Consider the following 26,995-nt stretch of genomic DNA (forward strand, 5'->3'; position numbering starts at 1 on the left):
CAGAGGACAGGTGGTTTGGTAGATAACACTCTAAAGGAATCCCCTGGAGCACTTCTATGGTTCACTTAAAACCCTGCAGCTGATGACATCCTGTGATTCCTATGCCGTCTGTGTGAGTGTGCGCGCGTCTGTGTGCGTGTGTGTGCGTGTATGTCTGCGCGTGTGTGTGCGTGTATGTGTGTGTGTGTGCGCGCATCTGTGTATGTTTGTGCGCAAGCATGTGTGTATGTGTGTGTGTGTGTGTGTGTGTAAAAAAACGAATGAGATGGGAATCCATATGTTAGTTATGGGTGGACCATATGCTGGTTACTGTATATCAGCGGATCTAGGGCTACCACTTGACTTTGATCTCACTATCTGACATGTTGTTCTACACATGCACAATCTGACAACCATGTGGGCTTTTTCCATTGCTATCTGGCAACCAGGTGGGCTTTTTCCAATTCTATCTGGCAACTTGCACTTGAAAATGTTCAATAAATACATACATTAGTCTCCCTCTCCATTTACAGTATAGAGCAGTATTTCTCTAACCTCTCCACGAGGACCCCCAGACGTTCCACCATTTGGTTGTAGCTCTGCAGGGCCGTGTGTATCAAGCGTCTCAGAGTAAAAGTGCTGATTTAGGATCAGTTTTGCATTTTAGATAAGATTACATGGACAGGGGGGTCCTGACCCTAGATCAGCACTCTGAGATGTTTCATACCTACGGCCCACAGGCTACAACCATGGTTCTAAATAAGACATTTAGGAGCAGCAGAAAATAATAATATATTGATTGATTGAGATACAGCCTGTACTGGGTCTAAATGAAGTCTAGCTACTGTTGAAGCACATGCTGTTGCCCTAGAAACGAATATGTAGCACTGTAAACACAGTTTATTATAAAAGCTAAAATGTTGATACCACAGGAGGTTGGTGACACCTTAATTGGGGAGGACGGGCTAGTGGTAATAGCTGGAGATGAATCAGTGGAATGCTATCAAATATATCAAACATATGGTTTCCATGTGTCTGATGCCATTCCATTTGCTCTGTTCCAGACATTATAATGAGCCGTCCTCCCCTCAGCAGCCTCCCCTGGTTGATAGGAATACCCGTCACTGAAATGACAAAGTCATGTGTGGAATATTACGTTTATACATGCTGTAAAATCACTATTTTCCGATTGAGATGCATTACACTGAACATTTTACAAACTCTTTAAAAATGTCACGTTTGTGATGATGACATGCAAGAGATCAGTCATTCATACATTCCTTGATCTCCTGAAGAAGCTATCCCTTTCCTTTCTTTCTGTGCCCCCAAATCATTGGATATACTGGTCAATTTACCAGGTTATTAGCTAGCTATCCTATAAGGTAACATGACTGAACAAAGTGTAATCAAATGGTTAACGACGAAAGTGTGTCAAAATGCGGTCCCGGCGATCCGCTATAGAAGATACAAATGTTGTGCCGGTAATATGGGTCAGATCTTTTGACCTGGTTGGGATAGAAGCAAGGAGTTTTCGCTGTAGTAATGGTGCAACCAGGATGCTAACGAATCTGCACTCACTAGTTTCTCTAGGGCTCTGAAACAACGGTACAGCGAAGCCTTATCATTGCAACAATCACTATCTGGGAGAGTTTTGTTCATAGTGGCACAGTGCTCCCAGTGTTAAACTGCTGGTTGCATAGCAACATATTGGTTGTAATTTAGAGTCCTGCTCCTACTCAAAGACACTTTATGAATATGCTCCCTGAACTAAAACACCTGATTCAACAAGTCAATGGCTTGGGGATTAGTTGACTAATCAGGTGTGCCGGTACTGGAATAGATCAAGTGGAACGGCTAGGGGTCTAGGAGGCTAGGAGGCTAGAGTGTTGGGAGGCTAGGGGGTTAGGAAGCTAGCAGGCTAGAGTGTTGGGATGCTAGGAGGTTAGGAGGCTAGGAGGTTAGGGGCTAGGAGGCTAGGGGGTTAGGAGGCTAGGAGGTTAGGGGGCTAGGAGCTGGGGCGGGGGCTAGGAGGCTAGGGGGCTAGGAGGCAAGGGGGTTAGGAGGCTAGGAGGTTAGGGGGCTAGGAGGTTAGGGGGCTAGGAGGCTAGGAGGTTAGGGGGCTAGGAGGCTAGAGTGTTGGGAGGCTAAGGAGTTAGGAGGCTAGAGTGTTGGGAGGCTAGGGGGTTAGGAGGCTAGGAGGCTAGGAGGTTAGGAGGCTAGGGGGTTAGGAGGCTAGGAGGTTAGGGGGCTAGGAGGCTAGGAGGTTAGGAGGCTAGAGTGTTGGGAGGCTAGGGGGTTAGGAGGCTAGAAGGTTAGGAGGCTGGAAGGCTAGAGGGTTAGGAGGCTAGGGGTTAGGAGGCTAGGGGTTAGGGCTTAGGGGGTTAGGAGGCTAGGGAGTTAGGGGGTTAAGAGGCTAGGGGGTTAGGAGGCTAGAGTGTTGGGAGGCTAGGGGGTTAGGAGGCTAGGAGGTTAGGGGGCTAGGAGGCTAGGAGGCTAGGGGGTTAGGAGGCTAGGAGGTTAGGGGGCTAGGAGGTTAGGAGGCTAGAGTGTTGGGAGGCTAGGGGGTTAGGAGGCTAGAAGGTTAGGTGGCTGGAAGGCTAGAGGGTTAGAAGGCTAGGGGTTAGGAGGCTAGGGGTTAGGGGTTAGGGGTTAGGAGGCTAGGGAGTTAGGGGGTTAAGAGGCTAGGGGGTTAGGAGGCTAGAGTGTTGGGAGGCTAGGGGGTTAGGAGGCTAGGAGGTTAGGGGGCTAGGAGGCTAGGAGGCTAGGGGGCTAGGAGGCTAGGGGGTTAGGAGGCTGGAAGGCTAGGGGGTTAGGGGGCTAGGGGGTTAGGAGGCAAGGGGGCTAGGGGGATAGAGGTTTAGGGGGCTAGAGGGTTAGGAGGCTAGGGGTTAGGAGGCTAGGGGTTAGGAGGCTAGGGAGTTAGGAGGCTAGGGAGTTAGGAGGCTAGGGAGTTAGGAGGCTAGGGAGTTAGGAGGCTAGGGAGTTATGAGGCTAGGGAGTTAGGAGGCTAGGGAGTTAGGAGGCTAGGGAGTTAGGGGGTTAGGAGGCTAGGAGGCTATGGGGTTAGGAGGCTAAGGTGGACATTTTTGTTTTTGTGCTTTTCTAATAACCAATTTCTGTGTTCATGCAAGTGGCTGACTGAACGAATCCTCACTATCAGCATCTGCAATTTGGCAGTACGCCCAGAACCTTGTTTAGAGAAATTATATCTCAGTTTCAAGGTCTCAGCTTAGAGAAGAAGCCTCGTGAGGTACTGGTCTGTCACAAGCATGACCCAGTATTGGTCGTCACATGAATGAAGCAAACATTAATGATTAATTAATTATAAATAAGCTAAATCATGCAAATATGACTTGTCTGCAGTATATAAGACAACTAATGGGACTGACCTGTGAGAGTTCACTTCAGACAGGTACTTTATGCATCTAAGTTTGACTGTGACCTCTCCAGCTTCATTTAAGATTGACTTCGAGTGTCTCTGTGTAACAATTTCTACAACAGGGGTTAGGAGGCTAGGGGACTAGGGGGCTAGGAGGCTAGGAGGCTGGGGGCTAGGAGGCTAGGGGGTAGTCCAGGAAAAGTTTGGGAAACACTGGTATAGAGTTCAGAGTCCAGAGATTCTTTCAGAATTGTGCAGACAACATAAAGTCCCCTCTGATAACTGTTGGTCTCTGACACACACACACACGCATGTACACACACTCTCCAATAGTCTTCACACACACTCTCCAATAGTCTTCACACACACGCATGTACACACACTCTCCAATAGTCTTCACACACACGCATGTACACACACTCTCCAATAGTCTTCACACACACGCATGTACACACACTCTCCAATAGTCTTCACACACACGCATGTACACACACTCTCCAATAGTCTTCACACACACTCTCCAATAGTCTTCACACACACGCATGTACACACACTCTCCAATAGTCTTCACACACACTCTCCAATAGTCTTTACACACACGCATGTACACACACTCTCCAATAGTCTTCACACACACTCTCCAATAGTCTTCACACACACGCATGTACACACACTCTCCAATAGTCTTCACACACACTCTCCAATAGTCTTCACACACACGCATGTACACACACTCTCCAATAGTCTTCACACACACTCTCCAATAGTCTTCACACACACGCATGTACACACACTCTCCAATAGTCTTCACACACACGCATGTACACACACTCTCCAATAGTCTTCACACACACGCATGTACACACACTCTCCAATAGTCTTCACACACACGCATGTACACACACTCTCCAATAGTCTTCACACACATGTCGCTAACACTTCACTACTTCAGCGGCATGTTGATTCTCTTCTCGCTGACTGAACAACAACAAGCATCACCTACTGTCTAAGGAGATATATAAACAACTGACTAATGGCTTGTTTAATTACTTTTTTCAATTAAGGAGGACTTTTCTCCTGATGCGTAGGTACAGCGGTGGTTCTCACAGGCACAGATTAAACTGAAGAAAGAGGGAGAGAGGGGGGGGATAAAACAGAGAGGGCATGATAGAAGAGAAGGAGAGAGGGGGAGAAAGAAAGAATCAGAGAGGGACAGAAAGTGAGAAAGAGAGAGAGAGGAACCGTGCTGTGTGTCAGATGAGAATCTAAAAAAGGAGAGAGTTGTGCAGCGTAGCAATCAGGTCTAGACACGCACACACACACACACACCAACTCTTACTTTAGTTTTCTTTTCCTGTTTGCTATCGAGTGGTTCGTCCACACTTAACCCACACTGCCAATCTGCCCACTCAGACACAGACATACTCACATTTCACTGACCAGCAAACTGACACACACACAAACACACATTCCCACTTCACCTCTGTGACTCCCACTAATGATGAAGCTGCATATGCATGTCTCATTTTAATGCTGACACACACCAGCATAGTCGTCCAGAGTTTCTCAACCCCACGTCGGTCAGACAGATAGCTGACAACAAAGCATTCAGCTGTAATGTTAATACAAGTGGGCCTCCAGAGAGGGACAACATAGAATAAGGACAACAGAGATTAAGGAGAATTTGCTACAATGTTCTTGGAAAGGACGGAATACACCAGTTATACAACTGATTCAGTTCGAGAATTAACTTAAACCCAAGAGTTAAAACCTGTTGGGGCTAGGGGGCAGTATTTTCACGGCCGGATGAAAAACGTACCCAATTTAAACAAGTTACTACTCCGGCCCAGAAAATAGAGTATGCATATTATTAGTGGATTTGGATAGCAAACACTCTGAAGTTTCTAAAACTGTTTGAATGGTGTCTCTAAGTATAACAGAACTCATATGGCAGGCAAAAACCTGAGAAAAAATACAAGCAGGAAATGAAAATCTTGTGGCTGTACTATTTTCAAGTCATTGCCAATAAAACACAGTGACAAAGGATTCATTTTGCACTTCCTATGGCGTCCATTAGATGTCAACAGTCTTTATAAAGTTGTTTGAAGCGTCTATGATGAACAGAGACCGGATGAGAAGGAAGGGAAGTTGATGTGCCTGGGATGTCGTCACTTCATTATTGCGCGCTCATGCACGTTCATGTGAGATGAGACCTTTTTCAAAACGTTTTTCAAGACACAGGAAAGGTCCGGTTGAAATATTACTGATGTTTCACATTAAAAATGGCCCTAAAGATTGATGCTAAACAACGTTTGACATGTTTGAACGAACGTAAATAGATTTTTTTTTTTACTTTTCGTCGTGACTTTTCCCTCCCGCGCCCTACATTTTGAGTACCCTACTGAACGCGCTAACAACACGGAACAACATGGAGTTATTTGGACATAAATTATGAACTTCATCAAAAAAAAAAAAAAACATTTGTTGTGGACCTGGGATACCTGGAAGTGCCTTCTGATGAAGATTATTAAAGGTAAGGGAATATTTCTAATGTTATTTATGATTTTAGATGATTCCAACATGGCGGCTATCTGTATTGCGTAGTGTATTTTTCTGCCCAGAGTACTCAGATTATTGCAAAGTGTGCTTTCCCAGTAAAGTTATTTTGAAATCTGTCAATGCGGTTGCATTCAGGAGATGTTAATCTATAATTCTTTGAATAACAGTTTAATACTTTAACCACGTTTTATAATGAGTATTTTTTGTAAATTCACTGGCAGTTTTGGGGGAGACACATTTTCTCAACGACACGCGCTGATGTAAAATGCTGTTTTTGGATATAAATATGAACTTGATAGAACAAAAAATGCATGTATTGTCTAACATAATATCCTAGGAGTGTCATCTGATGAAGATTGTCAAAGGTTAGTGCATCATTTTAGCTGGTTTTCTGCTTTTGGTGACGCCTGTCCTTGTATTGAAAATGGATGTGTGTACTTTTTTGGCTATGTACTCTCCTAACATAATCTAACTTTATGCTTTCGCCATAAAGCCTCTTTGAAATCGGACAATGTGGTTCGATTAAGGAGATGTTTATCTTTCAAATGGTGTAAAATAGTTGATTGTTTGAGAAATTTAAATTATTAGATTTTTGCTGTTTTGAATTTCCCGCCATGCTAGCAATCCCGTCACTGGGATTCTATCCCTAAATCTAAGAGATAACCTAAACACAATAATTAACCTGAACCTAAGATTTAAAATGTCGATTTCTTCATGTTTTTTGAAGAACATTGCTAAGAAATGCCTCAAATGACATCGTACTAATTTCTTAACTCATCATAATCCACAAAACATTAGCTGCAAGGATATTGCTAATGTTTTAGCTATTGTTGTCAACCTTGCCAACGACAACCAAATGTAATACAGGAAATTGAACAAACAGCAACATTTGGACCGGCTAGGCGAGGTTAAAAGGTCACTCTTGTTCATTTCTACTCCATAGATTATATGGGTATGTAATTGCAATTGTAGCTATATGCTGTTAACCTGTTAGGGCTAGGGGGCAGTATTGACACGGCTGGATAAAAAACGTACCCGATTTAATCCTTTACGTCTTCCATAGGGTCTCAGAGCCCGGGAAAACGTTGAACGATATCGAGGCAGGCTCTGGCTGAAACACTTTATCGCTTTTGGCAAGTGGCCGCTCAGAGTACTATGGGCTTAGGCGCGTGCCCGCTTCGACCGAATGCTTTCTTTTCCTTTGTCTGTTTATCTAAACGCAGATTCCCGGTCGGAATATTATCGCTTTTTTATGAGAAAAATGGCATAAAAATTGATTTTAAACAGCGGTTGACATGCTTCGAAGTACGGTAATGGAATATTTAGAATTCTTTTGTCACGAATTGCGCCATGCTCGTCACCCTTATTTAGCCTTTAGGATAGTGTCTAGAACGCACGAACAAAACGCCGCTGTTTGGATATAACGATGGATTATTTTGGACCAAACCAACATTTGTTATTGAAGTAGAAGTCCTGGGAGTGCATTCTGACGAAGACAACAAAGGTAATAACATTTTTCTTATAGTAAATCTGACTTTGATGAGTGCTAAACCTGCTGGGTGTCTAAATAGCTAGCCCTGTGATGCCGGGCTATCTACTGAGAATATTGCAAAATGTGCTTTCACCGAAAAGCTATTTTAAAATCGGACATATCGAGTGCATAGAGGAGTTCTGTATCTATAATTCTTAAAATAATTGTTATGCTTTTTGTGAACGTTTATCGTGAGTAATTTAGTAAATTCACCGGCAGTGTTCGGTGGGAATGCTAGTCACATGCTAGTCACATGCTAATGTAAAAAGCTGGTTTTTGATATAAATATGAACTTGATTGAACAAAACATGCATGTATTGTATAACATAATGTCCTAGGGTTGTCATCTGATGAAGATCATCAAAGGTTAGTGCTACATTTAGCTGTGGTTTGGGTTTATGTGACATTATATGCTAGCTTGAAAAATGGGTGTCTGATTATTTCTGGCTCGGTACTCTGCTGACATAATCTAATGTTTTGCTTTCGTTGTAAAGCCTTTTTGAAATCGGACAGTGTGGTTAGATTAACGAGAGTCTTATCTTTAAAATGGTGTAAAATAGTCATATTTTTGAAAAATTTAAGTAATATCATATCTAAGGTATTTGAATAACGTGCCACAGGATTCAACTGGCTGTTGAGTAGGTGGGACGCTTGCCCATAGAGGTTAACAATTGTACTTTTAAACTCCTTCTCTTTCCAACTGTCATCAAGTTCTTCTCTACAATCATCATTTTGCTCATCAGCCACCCTGACAGCTGACATTTTAGTAAAGTCATTCTACAATTGGCACAGAGGGCAAACCACACGCACGCTGACAGACTGAGCGAGAGACATGGAGAAAGAGATACCCTGGTGTGAGTTTACACAACAAGTGGTGAAAGACTCTCACACTGCATTCCTGTTCTGGCTGTGGAGTTCAGACAGACAGACAGACAGACAGACAGACAGACAGACAGACAGACAGACAGACAGACAGACAGACAGACAGACAGACAGACAGACAGACAGACAGACAGACAGACAGACAGACAGACAGACAGACAGACAGACAGACAGACAGACAGACAGACAGACAGACAGACAGACAGACAGACAGACAGACAGACAGACAGAGTGCACATGGAGCATGGAGAGAGAGAGAGAAAGAGAGAGAGAGAGAGAGACTGAAAACAGAGAGAGAGAGAGAGAGAGGGAGAGAGAAAACAGAGAGAGAGAGAAAGAGAGAGAGAAAGAGAGAGACCGAAAACAGAGAGAGAAAACAGAGAGAGAGAGACAGACAGAGCGAGAGACAGAGCACATGGTTTTATGAATTCAAAGAATGTTCTGGATCGGTTCTCTCTCAGGACTGAATGACAGCAGTCAAAGAAATAATGTCTGCAATCAGAGGCCTTACACACAGAGAGCGAGAGAGCGAGAGAGCGAGAGAGAGAGCGAGAGAGCGAGAGAGAGAGCGAGAGAGCGAGAGAGCGAGAGAGCGAGAGAGCGAGAGAGAGAGAGAGAGAGAGAGAGAGAGAGAGAGAGAGAGAGAGAGAGAGAAACACAGCCAACCAGACTCCAATCAAATTACACATGCGGTCCCGAAGGCTGCAGTAATATGCAATCGAAGCAGAACTGTCCTCCCATCAACAGTCCAAACTCCAACACAGCAAAGCTCATCTTCAGAAGATTCTAACTCATATTGGCCTTGATTGAAATCTTATTGAATTAAATAATTATATATTTTAATGAAAATATTTCTCAGGCATCCTTATGCATTTATACTCAGTCAAAATATCTGAATGTGTTGCAACTTAGCGAGTCAGTGGAGATACACCTTCAAGGGTCAGAGCCGACAGAACGGCATTGAAAAAAAAAACTAATATATTAGAGTGGCTTGATAGGTGAGAAAAAATGGACAGAAATTATGCATCAGGCTTTTTCTATCCGCTGCACTCACAAACAATCCCTGTTGCATGGTGGGAAGTAGCGAGACTGAACTACACATAAATAACAAGGTTGTCTGATAAATGGGAGCTGACAAACGGCCGAGCAGCGCTAACGCATCGCGTTGATAACTTTTCCCGAAAGCAGCAATCTGGGATTTTAACAAGTTCACCTCATCTGCATGTGCCATGCATCAACGAGCCACGGAGAGCACACAAACGTAAACAAGGGCCGTGTCCAAATCTCTGCTATTTGCAAGTCAGATGCAAGACAAGGTATTACACACAGACACACACACACACACACACACACACACACACACACACACACACACACACACACACACACACACACACACACACACACACACACACACACACACACACACACACACACACACACACACACACACACACACACACACACACACACACACATGCTTCCCCCCTCACACTCACACTTCCATTTGAAAGTCTGATGCCTGGCTTCTTTGCCTGGCCTGGCGCAGTATTAAATAGTTGGTTAGACAGAGCTGCCCTGTCATTTGCCCAAGATGGAAAATGGTCTGTAGCACATTCATCTGCCTGTGATGTCTCCCTACCTGACAGCTGATCTCTACAGCCCGGATATGTCTCCCCACTGCTGTAATACACAACCATAATGGATTACACAGAGAGTACTGTCAGACAGCTGTCCTAAAGCAACATGTCTAATACCACCCATAATGGATTACACAGAGAGTACTGTAAGACAGCTGTCCTAAAGCAACATGTCTAATACCACCATAATGGATTACACAGAGAGTACTGTCAGACAGCTGTCCTAAAGCAACATGTCTAATACCACCATAATGGATTACACAGAGAGTACTGTCAGACAGCTGTCCTAAAGCAACATGTCTAATACCACCATAATGGATTACACAGAGAGTACTGTCAGACAGCTGTCCTAAAGCAACATGTCTAATACCACCATAATGGATTACACAGAGAGTACTGTCAGACAGCTGTCCTAAAGCAACAGGTCTAATACCACCATAATGGATTACACAGAGAGTACTGTCAGACAGCTGTCCTAAAGCAACATGTCTAATACCACCATAATGGATTACACAGAGAGTACTGTCAGACAGCTGTCCTAAAGCAACATGTTTAATACCACCATAATGGATTACACAGAGAGTACTGTCAGACAGCTGTCCTAAAGCAACATGTCTAATACCACCCATAATGGATTACACAGAGAGTACTGTCAGACAGCTGTCCTAAAGCAACATGTCTAATACCACCATAATGGATTACACAGAGAGTACTGTCAGACAGCTGTCCTAAAGCAACATGTCTAATACCACCATAATGGATTACACAGAGAGTACTGTCAGACAGCTGTCCTAAAGCAACATGTCTAATACCACCATAATGGATTACACAGAGAGTACTGTCAGACAGCTGTCCTAAAGCAACATGTCTAATACCACCATAATGGATTACACAGAGAGTACTGTCAGACAGCTGTCCTAAAGCAACATGTCTAATACCACCATAATGGATTACACAGAGAGTACTGTCAGACAGCTGTCCTAAAGCAACATGTCTAATACCACCATAATGGATTACACAGAGAGTACTGTCAGACAGCTGTCCTAAAGAAACATGTCTAATACCACCATAATGGATTACACAGAGAGTACTGTCAGACAGCTGTCCTAAAGCAACATGTTTAATACCACCATAATGGATTACACAGAGAGTACTGTCAGACAGCTGTCCTAAAGCAACATGTCTAATACCACCATAATGGATTACACAGAGAGTACTGTCAGACAGCTGTCCTAAAGCAACATGTCTAATACCACCATAATGGATTACACAGAGAGTACTGTCAGACAGCTGTCCTAAAGCAACATGTCTAATACCACCATAATGGATTACACAGAGAGTACTGTCAGACAGCTGTCCTAAAGCAACATGTCTAATACCACCCATAATGGATTACACAGAGAGTACTGTCAGACAGCTGTCCTAAAGCAACATGTCTAATACCACCATAATGGATTACACAGAGAGTACTGTCAGACAGCTGTCCTAAAGCAACATGTCTAATACCACCCATAATGGATTACACAGAGAGTACTGTCAGACAGCTGTCCTAAAGCAACATGTCTAATACTGAGATGAGCTTAGAAGCTACAAGGACACTCTTGATTCCCGTGTGTATGAAGCGTCTTAAATCAGGAGTGCTGATCTAGGATCAGGTCCCCCTGTAATCCTGTTCAGTACGTGTTAAACTAATGAAAGCTAATGCATGAATTCGTTATTTTACTAATCCATCATGTGACTTTGTGTTAATATTTAGAGAACACAGCAGAACGAATTAGTTCACTGTGACATTTTGACACAGAGATTCACACTGAGCTTTAGATAAATCAAATTCATTCATTCATTCATTCATTCTCTATGAATGCATTTGATTTCAGTAGGAACTGTGGCACGTGCACACACACACACACACACACACACACACACACACACACACACACACACACACACACACACACACACACACACACACACACACACACACACACACACACACACACACACACACACACACACACACTTCTGAGTTTTGAGACCCATGTAGAGAGTGACTATCAGTTAATATTTATTATAAATGGTTTGTATTTCCATCTCAAAGTGGTTTATCCTGAGACTAGTTCGTACAGCACGACTATATTATCTTATCTATACATTTTAATTTGATTTATTGGTTTTTAATACATAGCTATAATGTAGATAGCTAGAAAGTATTCACACCCCTTGTAGTTAATTAGACCGGATTAAACTATTATTAAACTATAAACATTGCTGATTGATGTGCTGTTGTGTTGTTTTTCTGCAGTTTTTTATGGTAGGGTAGACAGATGTGTTTTCTTTCTACTAAATGTATTGGTAAGACATTTTATTTCACAAACTTAAAAGTACTTTTCTTATGAGAGTGGGCTGAACGCAGATCATTTGATTGACAGTTCTGGTTGCCTAGTGATGGGTGTTAGTCCCGCTTCAAGAAGAAGCATTGCTTTACAGACAAGTTCAAATGCCCGTTCAGTGGTGCTTCGAACCTAGAACAGGTTTTGTGGCGGGTTTCGTGGCGGCATTTAAAAAGCCATAGTGTAATCTTTCAGACAAAAAAAAACATGCTGTAGCCAAGGAGCTTTCAAGTCACCACGTCCCACATGTCTGAAAGGGGTTTTACAGTGCCTTCAGAAAGTATTCACACCCCTTGACTTATTCCACATTTTGTTGTTACATCCTGAAATTAAATATATTTTTTCTACACACAATACCCTATAATGACAAAGTGAAAACATGTTATTAGAAAATTTAGCAAATTCATTGAAAATGTGAAATACAGAAATATCTAATTTACATAGGTATTCACACCCCTGAGTCAATACATATTAGAATCACTTTTGGCAGTGATTACAGCTGGGAGTCTTTCTGTGTATGTCTAAAAGCTTTACACACCTGGATTGTAGAATATTCACATATTATTATTTTTGAAATGTTCATGCTCTGTCAAGTTGGTTGATGATAATTGCTAGATAATTGCATTTTCATGTCTTGCCATAGATTTTCAAGACAATGTAATTCAAAACTGTAACTAGACCACTCAGGAACATTCAATGTCGTCTTGGTAAGCAACTCCAGTGTATATTTGGCCTTGTGTTTTAGGTTACTGTCCCGCTGAAAGGTGAATTTGTCTCCCAGTGTCTGTTGGAAAGTAGACAACCAGGTTTTCCTCTAGGATTAGCCCTAATTAGTTTATTTTTATCCTTAAAAAGACTCCCTAGTCCTTGTCAATGACAAGCATACCCTTAACATGATGCAGCCACCACGAAATATGAAAATATGAAGAGTGGTACACGGTGATGTGTTGTATTTGCTCCAAAACATAACGCTTTGTATTCAGGACAGTTAATTTCTTTGCCACATTTTTTGCAGTTTTACTTTAGTGCCTTATTGCAAACAGGATGCATGTTCTTTTACATTTGTATTCTTTACAGGCTTCCGTCTTTTCACTCTGTCATTTAGATTAGTATTGTGGAGAAATTATAATGTTGGTGAGCCATCCTCAGTTTTCTCCTATCATAGCCATTAAACTCTGTAACTGTTTTAAAGTCACCATTGGGCTCATGGTGAAATCCCTGAGCGGTTTCCTTCCTCTCTGGCAACTGAGTTAGGAAGGTTGCCTGTATCTTTGTATTGACTGTGTGTATTGATACAACATCCAAAGTGTAATTAATAACTTCATGCTCAAAGGGATATTCAATGTCTGATTTTTTTATTTTTACCCTTCTACCAATATGTGCGCTTCTTTGCGAGGCATTGCAAAACCTCCCTGGTCTTTACAGTTGAACCTGTGTTTGAAATTGATTACTCGACTGAGGGACCTTACAGATAATTGTATGTGCGGAGTACAGAGATGAGGGAGTCCTTCAAAAATCATGTTAAACACTATTATTTCACAGAGTGAGGCTTGCCATAACAAATGAGTTGATTACTTATTGACTCAAGACATTTCACCTTTTTATTTTTAATTAATATGTAAACATAATTCATAACATAACACTGTGAGATTATGCGCTATTGTGTGTAGGCCAGTGACACAAAATCTCCATTTAATCAATTTTAAATTCAGGCTGTAAAACAACAAAATGTGGAAAAAGGCAAGGGGTGTGAATACTTGTTGAAGGCACTGTAGTTAACTAGGCCGGGATTCAAATCAGTTGCACTTTCAACAAGTACACAGCACTTAACCTGTCTGGGCTAGGGGGCAGTATTTCCACGGACGGATAAAAAACATACCCGATTTAAACTGGTTACTACTCTTGCCCAGAAACGAGAATATGCATATTATTAGTAGATTTAGATAGAAAACACTCTGAAGTTTCTAAAACTGTTTGAATGGTGTCTGTTAGTATAACAGAACTCATATGGCATGCAAAAACCTGAGACAATTCCAAGCAACTGTCTGAGAATTTGTAGTTCTTCTTTTGATTCTCTATCAAAACTACAGTGTCTGTGTGGTTACGTTGCACTTTCTAAGGCTTCCATTGGCTCTCTAAAGCCTTCAGAAAGCGGATTGAGGTGTCTTCTGTCTCTGGGCAGAGTATAGTAGCTCAGTTTCTCAGTGGTCTGCCTGGTGACAAAGAGATTGGATATGCGCGTTCCCGCGAGCACGCTGTTTTTTCTTTTCCTCTTTGAATGAATACACTATTTTCCGGTTGGAATATTATCGCTATTTTATGAGAAAAATACCATAAAAATGTATTTTAAACAGCGTTTGACATGCTTCTAAGTATGGTAATGGAACATTTTGAATTTTTTTGTCTCGAAATGCGCTCGCGAAATGCGCTACCCTTTGGATAGTGACCTGAACACACGAACAAAACGGAGGTATTTGGACATAACTATGGATTATTTGGAACCAAAACAACATTTCTTGTGGAAGTAGCCATCCTGGGAGTGCATTCTGACGAAGATCAGCAAAGGTAATACAATATTTCTAATACTAATTCTGAGTTTAGTGTGCTCCGAACTTGGCGGGTGTCAAAATAGCTAGCCGTGATGGCTGAGCTATGTACTCAGAATATTGAAAAATGTGCTTTCGCCGAAAAGCTATTTTAAAATCTGACATAGCGATTGCATAAAGGAGTTCTGTATCTATAATTCTTAAAATAATTGTTATGTATTTTGTCAACGTTTATGATGAGTAATTTAGTAAATTCACCGGAAGTTGGGAATGCATGTTCTGAACATCACACGCCAATGTAAAAAGCTGTTTTTGGATATAAATATGAACTTGATTGAACAAAACATACATATATTGTATAACATAATGTCCTAGGAGTGTCATCTGATGAAGATCATCAAAGGTTAGTGCTTCATGTAGCTGTGTTGTGGGTTTTTGTGACATATATGCTTGCTTGGAAAATGGCTGTGTGATTATGTTGGTCTATGTACTCTCCTAACATAATCTAATGTTTTGCTTTTGCTGTTATTAAGCCTTTTTGAAATTGGACAATGTGGTTAGATTAACGAGAGTCTTATCTTTAAAATGATGTAAAATAGTCGTATGTTTGAAAAATTGAAATTATTGCATTTTTGAGGTTTTGTATTTCGCGCCACGCTGTTTCACTGGCTGTTGAATAGAGTGGGTTGGTCACGTCCCACCTAGCCCATAGAGGTTAACATAGGCAATTTCTAATTGAACCTACATCTGCAGAGTTAACCGTGAACGTGATCGCTGTGAACGTTTGTGATATTGCCCTTGAAAAGCTGCATTGTTGGTTGTGCAATGCACTTGTTAGTAACACAAATATCTCAGCCCTAGTTAGTTTGTAGGTTTGGTATTAGGTAAGTCATAGAGTATACATTACATTAAACTAATTATAATAGTACTGAACAAAACATCAAAAGCAAAAATGTTTATGTATATAAATATTGAATACCCCTGCCATGGTAGACAGGTTGACATGTATTCCTATCTATGTGTTGTGTTACTGTGCAGGGAGTTGTTCAGGAGGGGCCAATTTGGTCCACAGGCAGTCCCAGAAGGCTGGCTGCAGAGCCGGGTCCTGGGGCCAGTCCAGGTAGGTCCTGGCCAGCCTGGCCAGGCGGTGGTGGGCAGACAGCTGCCTAGTGGGGTATGTCCTCCAGGAAGACCAGGATAAGGATGTCTGTGTGTTCCACCAGCAGATGACAGGTGGCCAGTTGCAGCTCCAAGGAGCACCAGTTACTGCGCAGGTAGTGACGACTCACCAGACACAGAGTGTGGTGGCTGCCGTAGAGGCTGTCTGTGCTGTTGTCCACGATTTCCTTCCCCAGCTGGAAGTCCCTACTGTGCAGACAGAGACACAGGAAGGGAGGCTCCCTCTGCAGAAGGCCCGGCAGCAGCTGCTCCAGCACCCAGCGCTCGTCTCTACCACTGTATGACATAAAGGCATCATAGTGGTAGCGCCCTCTGGGGTTGGGCCTCTGCACCGCCTCTTCTAGCCAACTATGGGCAATGTGGCAGAAGGCCAGCAGGTAGTCCCCAGCCAGCTGATGGAGCAGCACCACCAGTATGAAGAGGAGCAGATCCAGGGAGGTGCAGGTGAACAGGACAAAACGCACATCCAGGGAACAGTGGGCCTCCGAGTACCTGCGGAAGTTCTGGATACCATTTTCATTTTTGCATCTCCAGCTCTCCCTCAAGCCAAAATATGACCTGGACATGTTGTTGTCTCCTGGCCCAGTTGTCCAGCCAGGCATTATCACAGCTGCAGTGCAGGTGAGGACCAAAGAACTCCATAAACCTCAGGATGGTGAGGGGCTCTGGAAGGCTGTCCAACATGCTGAATTCCACTATAGCATGACATTTAATCACACTTAGGGACTTCAGGCCTCTGCTCAGCTCCTTCTCCAGAGTGAGGATCCTACATTCAATAAGGTTCACGCTCTCCAGTCTGGTCAGATTGTGGAACATGATGCCCAGAGCTGGCTGAACGATGAGGTCCACTTTCATCAGCGTCAGACACCTTAGCTGCACAAGCCTGTTCAGGTCACTCATGTCCACAAACTCTGGTGAGAAAACCAACTGGAACTCAAACTGGAACTCAAACTCCTGCAGGGAGGTGAAGTACTTTGCAGCAAAGTGAGACCCACACAGGAGATATCCTGTCATAGTCATGAGGTAGACAACTGACTGGAAGAATGGTCTCCAGCAGTCTTGGAAAATCACATTAGATGGGGTGGTGAGCTGAACGGCAAAGTCTTGTTTTGGGGTGCTGTCGATGGTGATGTTGAGAGTACTCCAGGAGCTGATATTCATGTGAGTCAGTCCTTGAGGGAAGACACCAAATATATGGGTCAGATTTCGAACTTGTCTGTGACTCACCAGGAGGAGGAGGAAAGTCTAAATATATGTCATTTAGGGAGGTGAGGTGGATGAATGCAGATGTTTATGACTGGGTTATTTTTCAGCGTTAGGGTTTCCAAGCTGTGTAGGGCAAAGAAACTGTTCTCTGTAATCTGAGAAATCCTGTTATCACCTAGGTATAAGAACCTCAGTTTACCATGTCCCTTAAATAGATTTTATTGCATTTTAAATCCAGCCATTTCAGATTTATCAAACAGAACTGCTCTGAGGTGATGTTTGTGATGTGAAAGTAACGCAAGGCAAGTGCTCCAAATGCTCCATTTTCTAACCGGCGAGCGTCAAGAAATGAAAAACTCACCTCTTGAAGACAATCGAAATAAGGAAGTTCAAAAACAGCTCTGTTGGTGTCAGAGCAGTTCTGATGTCTCAAAATGACTCTCTTCTGATGTAAAGTGCAGGTTCGTCAATGACTGTGACATATTGACTATCCTGCATATCAAATCAGACAGTTGCTTTGTACAGCTGTAGACTGAGTGGTAGGTTGGTTAACAAATGTCCAATGAGATTGATGATTTATATTCAGAATGCTCCTCTGTCCAATGGGATGAGGCGTTGTTGGGATTAGATGTCCAATGGAATAAAGAACCGCCGTTGTTCCACTGCAGTGTCTGTTAGCTATGTTGTATTTGTGTGCATCTTCTCTTCATCTGTCTACTATATATGGCTTTTGCATCTCTTCCTGGTCTTTTTTTATTAACTGTAAGATACTTTGAGAGAGACTGCAGGTCACAGATAAGATTATTTTTTAACTCACCTCTTTCTCACCTCCTCCATGTGTGAGGTAGTGGTTAGCATGGCCTATATATCTGACATACACAGTTATCAGATGTCGTCTGGAAGCAGGTCACACACACACACACACACACACACACACACACACACACACACACACACACACACACACACACACACACACACACACACACACACACACACACACACACACACACACACACACACACACACACACACACACACACACACACACACACACCACTCTCTACATGTTTGTATTCTAACTGCTGTATACAAAAAACTATACAAAACATATGGTTTGTGTAGTTTTCATACAATAGTTATGTCACTGTTACTACTAAGAGTAACTTCATGTAGGAGAACACAGACTGATGAACTCTAAGTATCTATGTCTGGCATTGATTACACATCTGGGGCTGGCCTTGTGTGGGGTGATACACGCACACACGCGGCCACACACACACACACGGCTGGCCTCACATCTGCACACACACACACACACACACACACACACACACACACACACACACACACACACACACACACACACACACTTCTGCACTTTAACACCCATGTAGGGAGTGGCCAGCATCCCCTTAATAATGTAATGTAATCTACTCTAATTGGGCCCTCTGTGGAGCTGCACTAGAACTGTGTAATGGCCTGAATTAGACATGGCATGTGACACACACACACACACACACACACGGCTGGTCTACCATTGGCTGATCTGACACACACCACATACACACACAGGGTGATACTTGGTCTAATCTGATGGGAGTCATGAGGTGGAACAACAGGTCATTATTAAAACCAACACAGCACTACTTACCTTCTGGAACCAACAGACTACAGATGTTTAGCAGGCTAGTGGTTTTAGCTTTAGCTACAATCTCTCTTCCAATGTTATTATTGTCATTTTTAAAGATCTACAGGTTCCTTTCAAAAAAGTTCATCTTATTTGTCCTTGTTCTCATTCCCCAGGGGAGAGGAAAAATTATCAGACTGCCAACTAAAGCATGCCAACTATAGCAGACTGCCAACTATAGTTTAGTTAAAATCTCAATGGCTGCCATGATGGCATCGAACTTCAAATGACAATAGTCACTATGGAAGTCGTAATGCTAACATAAATAAAAACTGTTATTGTGATGCTTTGAAACTAACCACCAAAAGCATTTGTTGAGGTTTCTTCTGTGTGTCCTTTTATGCAGACAATGAAATGACTGATTTAACCTCCCTGGGCAAGGCTGGACGCTTGCGTCCCACCTAGTCAACAGCCAGTGGAATCGTGTGGCGCGAAATACAAATACCTCATAAATGCTATAACTTCAATTTCTCAAACATATGACTATTTTACACCATTTTAAAGACAAGACTTCAAAAAGGCTTTACAGCGAAAGCAAAACATTAGATTATGTCAGGAGAGTACCCTGCCCAAAAAAAATCACACAGCCATTTTCAAAGCATGCATATATGTCACAAAAACCAAAACCACAGCTAAATGCAGCACTAACCTTTGATGATCTTCATCAGATGACACTCCTAGGACATTTTGTTATACAATACATGCATGTTTTGTTCAATAAAGTTCATATTTATATCAAAAAACTGCTTTTTACATTAGCATGTGATGTTCAGAACTAGCATACCCACCGCAAACTTCCGGTGAATTTACTAAATTACTCACGATAAACGTTTAAAAAATACATAACAATTATTTTAAGAATTATAGATACAAAACTCCTTTATGCAATCGCGGTGTCAGATTTTAAAATAGCTTTTCGGCGAAAGCACATTTTGCAATATTCTGAGTAGATAGCCCGCCCATCACGGCTAGCTAATTTGACACCCACCAAGTTTGGCGCTCACCAAACTCAGATTTACTATAAGAAAAATTGGATTACCTTTGCTGTTCTTCGTCAGAATGCACTCCCAGGACTTCTACTTCAACAACAAATGTTGGTTTGGTTCGAAATAATCCATAGTTATATTGAAATAGCTCCGTTTTGTTCATGCGTTCAGGTAACTATCCGAAAGGTGACGCGCGGGCGCATTTCGTGACAACAAAATTCAAAATATTCCATTACCGTACTTCGAAGCATGTCAAACGCTGTTTAAAATACATTTTTATGCGATTTTTCTCGTAAAATAGCGATAATATTCCAACCGGGCGACATTGTATTCATTCAAAGACTGAAAGAAAAAAATTGAGAATTCACATGAACGCGCATCTCCAGTGTCACTGTCCCCAGACAGGCCAGTAAGAAACAGAGCTGCTGTACTTAGCCCAGAGACTGCAGAGCTCTCAATCCACTTTCTGGCGCCTTCTGAGAGCCAATGGAAGCCTTAGAAAATGTCACGTTACAGCAGAGATGCTGTATTTTTGATAAAGATAATCTAGAAGGACAACAAATTGTCAGACAGGGCACTTCCTGCATGGAATCTTCTCAGGTTTTGGCCTGCCATATGAGTTCTGTTATACTCACAGACACCCACAGCCAGGAAATCAGAATATCGTCTCAATATGAAAAATAAAGGCTGTGAGAGAAAGAGAGAAGGGAAGAAGAGGGGTGAAACACTTGGCCTTCAAGATTTCAGTGTCTGTGTTAATCATTCCATCCACCCTCCGCTGGTCCACAATTAAGGTGGCACGTGACATTCCTCTGAGTGTGTGTTCATGCGGCATGTATGTGTGTCTGTGTGCATTCTCAATTCTCTCTCTCTTGGGTTTTATTGGCGGGGCTGGGAGTGTGGGCTGGCTCAGGGATACATCAACAGAGAGGTGCTGAACACTGTCTCATCATCATTATTATTACTATTCATCTTCACAAGAGCCTTTCAGATGTTGCCAGACACACACACACACACACACACACACACACACACACACACACACACACACACACACACACACACACACACACACACACACACACACACACACACACACACACACACACACACACACACACACACACACACACACAGCAATACACACACACACAGCAGCATCAAAGTGCCTGTATTCTGGCTAGGGCCCAACACCAGATGTTGAGGGTTTGGTAATAAAATGAGAATTTCCCTTTAGGCTCTATATGGAGAATATAGGATGCATACAAGGGGTGTATTATATCCTTATACAATGCATTACTTTTTACCAGAGCCCAAAGGGAACTTGTCAAAAGTAGTCCACTATGTAGGGAATAGGGTGCCTTTGGGACGCAAACTATATCTGTGTCTGTGCAGCAGCTTTGTCCATGCAAATCAAGCAACCCACCAAACAACCAATCAATAAATCAATCAAAATGTCTGCCCTAATCTAGAATTTCTGTAGCTTCCCAGGGGTAGCTTAGTCACTCTGACAGTGCATTATCCCAAAGCTATTATTGTCTACAGCACTCCAAAGAGCAAAGTCTTTCTTTCTAGCTTAGTCAATAGTATTATTTAACCTCTGACCCCTTCTGTCCTCAGACTGTTGTTTTCCCTAACAGGATTTTAGAATGTTATCCTGGTTTCTTATACAACCTTCATTGCTCCCTTTCTGTAATGTAACTATGTTTGAGCTGTGTTTGTGTGTTGAGCTGTGTGTTTTGAGCTGTGTGTGTTGAGCTGTGTGTTTTGAGCTGTGTGTTGTCTGTTTTGAGCTGTGTGTTTTGAGCTGTGTGTTTTGAGCTGTGTGTTTTGAGCTGCGTGTTTTGAGCTGCGTGTTTTGAGCTGCGTGTTTTGAGCTGCGTGTTTTGAGCTGCGTGTTTTGAGCTGTGTGTTGTGTGTGTTTTGAGCTGCGTGTTTTGAGCTGTGTGTGTTTTGAGCTGCGTGTTTTGAGCTGCGTGCGTTGAGCTGCGTGCGTTGAGCTGCGTGCGTTGAGCTGCGTGCGTTGAGCTGTGTGTTGTCTGTTTTGAGCTGTGTGTTTTGAGCTGCGTGCGTTGAGCTGCGTGCGTTGAGCTGCGTGCGTTGAGCTGCGTGTGTAGAGCTGTGTGTGTTGAGCTGCGTGTGTTGAGCTGCGTGTGTTGAGTTGCGTGTGTTGAGCTGCGTGTGTTGAGCTGCGTGTGTTGAGCTGCGTGTGTTGAGCTGCGTGTGTTGAGCTGCATGTGTTGAGCTGTGTGTGTTGAGCTGTGTGTTGTGTGTTTTGAGCTGTGTGTTGTGTGTTTTGAGCTGTGTGTTTTGTGTCTTGTGTATGTGTAGCTGAGGTGGTGAGAGTGAGCTAGGCTTTAGCTCAGTGGGCTAGCACAGTCATGAGTCATGCAGATGACTGGTAATACATGTCATTCACATGGGGTATAAAGATGTTGTGTGTTTGTCAGAGAAAGGTGACCCCCGACCCCCACAATGTAGAGAGTATTTCTGTAACAACTTCGGCGTAGGTGTATTTCTGTAACAACTTCGGCGTAGGTGTATTTCTGTAACAACTTCGGCGTAGGTGTATTTCTGTAACATCGGCGTAGGTGTATTTCTGTAACAACTTCGGCGTAGGTGTATTTCTGTAACAACTTCGGCGTAGGTGTATTTCTGTAACAACTTCGGCGTAGGTGTATTTCTGTAACAACTTCGGCGTAGGTGTATTTCTGTAACAACGTCGGCGTAGGTGTATTTCTGTAACAACTTCGGCGTAGGTGTATTTCTGTAACAACTTCGGCGTAGGTGTATTTCTGTAACATCGGCGTAGGTGTATTTCTGTAACAACTTCGGCGTAGGTGTATTTCTGTAACAACTTCGGCGTTGGTGTATTTCTGTAACAATGTCGGCGTAGGTGTATTTCTGTAACATCGTCGGCGTAGGTGTATTTCTGTAACATCGGCGTAGGTGTATTTCTGTAACAACGACGGCGTAGGTGTATTTCTGTAACAACTTCGGCGTAGGTGTATTTCTGTAACAACTTCGGCGTAGATGTATTTCTGTAACAACGACGGCGTAGATGTATTTCTGAAACAACGACGGCGTAGGTGTATTTCTGTAACAACGACGGCGTAGATGTATTTCTGTAACATCGGGGCCAAGATGTATTTCTGTAACAACGACGGCGTAGATGTATTTCTGTAACATCGGGGCCAAGATGTATTTCTGTAACAACGACGGCGTAGATGTATTTCTGTAACAACGACGGCGTAGATGTATTTCTGTAACAACGACGGCGTAGGTGTATTTCCATAACAACGACGGCGTAGGTGTATTTCTGTAACAACGACGGCGTAGGTGTATTTCTGTAACAACGTCGGCGTAGATGTGTTTCTGTAACAACGACGGCGTAGATGTATTTCTGTAACATCGGGGCCAAGATGTATTTCTGTAACAACGACGGCGTAGGTGTATTTCTGAAACAACGACGGCGTAGGTGTATTTCTGAAACAACGACGGCGTAGATGTATTTCTGTAACAACAACGGCGTAGGTGTATTTCTGTAACAACGACGGCGTAGGTGTATTTCTGTAACAACGTCGGCGTAGGTGTATTTCTGTAACATCGGCGTAGGTGTATTTCTGTAACAACTTCGGCGTTGGTGTATTTCTGTAACAACGTCGGCGTAGGTGTATTTCTGAAACAACAACGGCGTAGGTGTATTTCTGTAACAACGTCGGCGTAGGTGTATTTCTGTAACATCGGCGTAGGTGTATTTCTGTAACAACGACGGCGTAGGTGTATTTCTGTAACAACTTCGGTGTAGGTGTATTTCTGTAACATCGGCGTACGTGTATTTCTGTAACATCGGCGTAGGTGTATTTCTGTAACAACTTCGGCGTTGGTGTATTTCTGTAACAACGTCGGCGTAGGTGTATTTCTGTAACAACTTCGGCGTAGGTGTATTTCTGTAACATCGGCGTAGGTGTATTTCTGTAACAACGACGGCGTAGGTGTATTTCTGTAACAACTTCGGTGTAGGTGTATTTCTGTAACATCGGCGTAGGTGTATTTCTGTAACATCGGCGTAGGTGTATTTCTGTAACATCGGCGTTGGTGTATTTGTGTAACATCGGCGTTGGTGTATTTCTGTAACAACGGCGTTGGTGTATTTCTGTAACAACGTCGGCATAGATGTATTTCTGTAACAAAGACGGCGTAGGTGTATTTCTGTAACAACGACGGCGTAGGTGTATTTCTGTAACAACGTCGGCGTAGATGTATTTCTGTAACAACGACGGCGTAGATGTATTTCTGTAACAACGACGGCGTAGGTGTATTTCTGTAACAACGACGGCGTAGATGTATTTCTGTAACATCGGGGCCAAGATGTATTTCTGTAACAACGACGGCGTAGATGTATTTCTGTAACATCGACGGCGTAGGTGTATTTCTGTAACAACGACGGCGTAGATGTATTTCTGTGTGACTACGAGGGAAGAGTGTGTCAACTTGAGAGAGGGAGGTAGGGACCGAGGGATATAACTTTCTGTGAGAATGAGGGAACACACACACAGGTAATGAGGGTAACATTTGAAGCCCCTCAAAAAGGCACAGCCTGTCTGACGGGAATCAGAAAAACACACACACACACACACGCACACACACACACACACACACACACACACACACACACACACACACACACACACACACACACACACACACACACACACACACACACACACACACACACACACACACACACACACACACACACACACACACACACACACACACACACACACAGGAAAATTAGAGCTTCCGGAAAAGTCATCAGCGTATGTGAAAATGTCAAGACTGACTTTATCTTCCCACAACTCACTGAACACACACCTCTTAAACAGGCACCACTGACCTCACCTTACAGAGAGGGGGAGAGGGGAGGGGAGGGGGAGGGGAGGGGAGGGGAGGGGAGGGGACAGAAAGAAAGAAAGAAAGAAAGAAAGAAAGAAAGAAAGAAAGAAAGAAAGAAAGAAAGAAAGAAAGAAAGAAAGAAAGAAACCATCAGTTCATCAATCTGTCTTCTCCTCCTGTCTTTCTCTCACACCATTAGTTCATCAATCTGTCTTCTTCTCCTGTCTTTCTCTCACACCATTAGTTCATCAATCTGTCTTCTCCTCCTGTCTTTCTCTCACACCATTAGTTCATCAATCTGTCTTCTCCTCCTGTCTTTCTCTCACACCATTAGTTCATCAATCTGTCTTCTCCTCCTGTCTTTCTCTCACACCATTAGTTCATCAATCTGTCTTCTCCTCCTGTCTTTCTCTCACACCATTAGTTCATCAATCTGTCTTCTCCTCCTGTCTTTCTCTCACACCATCAGTTCATCAATCTCTCTTCTCTTCCTGTCTTTCTCTCATACCATCAGTTCATCAATCTGTCTTCTCTTCCTGTCTTTCTCTCACACCATCAGTTCATCAATCTGTCTTCTCCTCCTGTCTTTCTCTCACACCATCAGTTCATCAATCTGTCTTCTCTTCCTGTCTTTCTCTCATACCATCAGTTCATCAATCTGTCTTCTCTTCCTGTCTTTCTCTCACACCATCAGTTCATCAATCCGTCTTCTCCTCCTGTCTTTCTCTCACACCATCAGTTCATTGTTGAGACGTTGTTAATTGTGCCAGTCGGTTTCATAAAATACCTACTGCTTCACCATACACACACACACACACACACACACACACACACACACCACACACACACACACACACACACACACACACACACACACACACACACACACACACCACACACACACACACACACACACACACACACACACACACACACAGAGTGGCTTGGTCATGAGTCAATGACAGAAATGTCTGCCTCTAAATGTCAGCTGTCTTTCTATTCAAATGTTGCTGTCTGCTAGATAAACATAATGAAGGTGTCTGTCTGTCTGTCTGCTAGAAACACATAATGAAGGCGTCTGTCTGTCTGTCTGTCTGTCTGTCTGTCTGTCTGTCTGTCTGTCTGTCTGTCTGTCTGTCTGTCTGTCTGTCTGTCTGTTAGAAAAACATAATGAAGGTCTGTCTGTCTGTCTGTCTGCTAGAAAAACATAATGAAGGTCTGTCTGTCTGTCTGTCTGTCTGTCTGTCTGTCTGTCTGTCTGTCTGTCTGTCTGTCTGTCTGTCTGTCTGTCTGTCTGTCTGTCTGTCTGTCTGTCTGTCTGTCTGTCTGTCTGTCTGTCTGTCTGTCTGTCAGAAAAACAAACAGGAAAGACAAGGACTGTTTGTTTTGATGGAGTCTGGCGGGCGACATGTCAGGCTGAAATTATTTAATAACTTGTTGAATGTCACTTACATTATTTTAGATGGTGCCTATCTTTTCCATTCATCTGGAGAAATGTTTTGATGGAAACTGGCAGACAGTGTGCAAGGTTGAAATGGTTTGCTGTTGCGCATGTGCACGTTAGTGTGTGTGTGGTGTGTGTGGTGTGTGTGTGTGTGTGTGTGTGTGTGTGTGTGTGTGTGTGTGTGTGTGTGTGTGTGTGTGTGTGTGTGTGTGTGTGTATACGCTTGTCTAAACCTAACGTCCCCCATCAGCCTCACAGAGCCAAATGACTGACTCCAACTCCCCAGTCAGAGGAACATTAGGAGTTGACGTTAGGAACACTGAGAAAACTCTGAGCCAAATTTCAGTCACAACAAAGTCACGGGCTTGACATATTTAAAGGTTTTCTGACGTAATTACAGTCAGTTATAAAACCTAAAAACACAAACGCTAAAACCCCAGGTGAATTTAGTCTTTCTACCAATCCTTAGTTTTGACGTTGAAAGCAATAAGTTGAAGTCTATTATGCCATATTATTATGCCATATTAAAATATCAAAACAATTCCTGTCTGATATCTTGAGAATTTCTCCGTTTTGCCATGCGAAGCTCAGCAGAGCTTTAGTTTCAGTGGTGAGAGCAGAGCAGCGACTAGATGCCTCATATGGTGAGTCTTCACTCATTTCATTCCTTTTCTCATCCCTCCCT

General features: G+C 42.9%; 1 protein-coding gene and 1 pseudogene across 2 annotated transcripts in view; both read right to left on the reverse strand.

The window, feature by feature from the left end:
• LOC106587725 (cell migration-inducing and hyaluronan-binding protein) overlaps positions 1-26,995 on the reverse strand; it is a 177,594-nt gene that overhangs the window by 115,588 nt on the left and 35,011 nt on the right. The window lies entirely within an intron of this gene.
• On the reverse strand, positions 12,210-18,171 carry LOC106587776 (toll-like receptor 13; annotated as a pseudogene).

The sequence above is a fragment of the Salmo salar genome, chromosome 26 (assembly GCF_965601325.2).
Source record: "Salmo salar chromosome 26, fSalSal1, whole genome shotgun sequence".
NCBI lineage: Eukaryota > Metazoa > Chordata > Actinopteri > Salmoniformes > Salmonidae > Salmo > Salmo salar.